The sequence below is a fragment of the Colobus angolensis genome, unplaced genomic scaffold, assembly GCF_000951035.1.
Source record: "Colobus angolensis palliatus isolate OR3802 unplaced genomic scaffold, Cang.pa_1.0 Scaffold296, whole genome shotgun sequence".
Classification (NCBI taxonomy): domain Eukaryota; kingdom Metazoa; phylum Chordata; class Mammalia; order Primates; family Cercopithecidae; genus Colobus; species Colobus angolensis.
Window position 1 is genome coordinate 1572112 of NW_012116221.1, and position 1887 is coordinate 1573998.

Consider the following 1887-nt stretch of genomic DNA (forward strand, 5'->3'; position numbering starts at 1 on the left):
TATTTTTAAAATGTTGAAGAGGTTTTTAATTCTGCTTTCAACAGAGATTGACACACCTCTGATCATGATGTAAAACTGAATACGTTACTCTGACAGGCTTTCTCTTCTGCAGCCCAGCTGCCATCATTATTAATAAGGATTGAACACATTTACTCCATGCAAAATCTATATTACCTGCTTTATAAAGAATGGAAATCTAATTCTCACTCTAAAGGCAGATAAAAGTAATCCCTTCAACCTACAGATGCCTGAATGGTTTACCAATGCACTTAGACTTTAAATAGCATTTATCGAATGTGTGTATATATCTACACAGATTCATACGAAGAACATGTAGTTTAAAGCACTGCAAGTCTTATGCTTTTAATGAGTTGTGATGGTCATTAGCATTTTTATCACATTTCCCCAAAGGTAGGCTAATTACTGTTATTATTTCCAGCTAGAAATATAAAATCTGCTATTTTTTATGATTTTGAAATATAACCCTTGTAATATAATATCTGGGCATAATATCTATGAAAAGCATGAAATCAATAGTCAAACAGTATGCATTTATCCATAAAGAAAATTTTCTCTACAATAACATCTATCTTCTTTACCTGATGGGCACACAAAAGTCAAGATTTCTAACATGGCTAGACGTTATTTACATGAAACTTGAACCACCATCAAGTGCAGCAGAAACTGGTCAAGAGGCCACAGAGTACGCAATGCGCGCACGCACACACACACACACACACAGCAACTTGCATTATTGTATTTACCTAAGTGTCTAAAGAGGTGGATAAATATGTTAGTCTTCTCCAGAGCAATGATTTGCATGGGGCCTACTGGAAAGTATGACTGTAGTTTGAGTGAGATGCCTGTAAGAGTTTCAATTTGGCCACTATTTATTGAGTATCCAATGTTGAAAATACTAACAGAAGGCTCATGAGATAGAAATTTCCCTCTAAATCTCTGGGAAGGGTGCTCCTCGATTCTGTAACAAAATGTGGTGCGGCGACTGTAAAACACATCCAATATCTAAACCTTTGTTTTTTAATCCAAAATCCTTACGGAGGTGATTGTGTATGTCAATTTGAACATTCCCATTAACAAGATAAAAAGCCAGTCCACCCCTGCAAATTAGTAATTTAGTTCACCTGCTCTGTATTTTGAGGGCAGTGCTTCTCCTTCTTGGACAGCCACAAGATTCACCCGGGAATCTCCTTAAAATGCAAAAACATAGACCACACTTTGACTAGCTGGGATAAGGGGTCAGAGCATCGAAACGAGTGTGTAGGTGACTGTGCTAAGACTCTACTGCTCATTTGGGCACTGGCTCACCACATAAACAAAGCTGAGGACCTCCAGTCCTTGTCCTTGCTGGAAAAGAAATACACATACATAGGATGTGACTGTGCATATGGAATATCTGTTGTGTTCTGGACATTGTTCTAGACACTAGAGATAAGAAGCCAAATAATCCCTTGTCTCTATCTCGAAGGAGCTTCCCACACAGTGGCTTCTGCAGGTCTCTGAAACTGGATTCACTTTCAGATTTGATCATTATATTTATGATTTGATATTGCCATTGAACTCCATGATATGACAGTTTTTTTCAGAACCTGCTAGAACAACTGACTTTGCTCTCAGCATTATGGAGCTACTTGGGGGTCAAGTAAATAGCTCTTTTTCATTTGTATGTAAACCAGATAGGAATAACTTGAACTATTTTTTTTAACCATTTTTCTTTAGAGCTGTGTAGTTTTTTGTTTTTGTTTTTGAGACAGCACTTCACTCTTTCCCTAGGCTGGAATGCAGTGTGGTGTGATCTCAGCTCACTGCAGCTTCAAACTTCTGGGCTCAAGCGATTCTCCCACCTCAGCCTCCTGAGGAGCTGGGACC

General features: G+C 38.4%; 1 long non-coding RNA gene across 1 annotated transcript in view; it reads right to left on the reverse strand.

Moving 5' to 3' along the window:
- Positions 1 to 1037, reverse strand: part of LOC105516957 — a 1722-nt gene extending 685 nt beyond the window's left edge. Inside the window, exon 1 of the long non-coding RNA XR_001002582.1 lies at positions 175 to 1037. This is a non-coding gene — a long non-coding RNA (uncharacterized LOC105516957). The remainder of the gene's footprint in view (positions 1 to 174) is intronic.
- Positions 1038 to 1887: the final 850 nt, after the last annotated feature.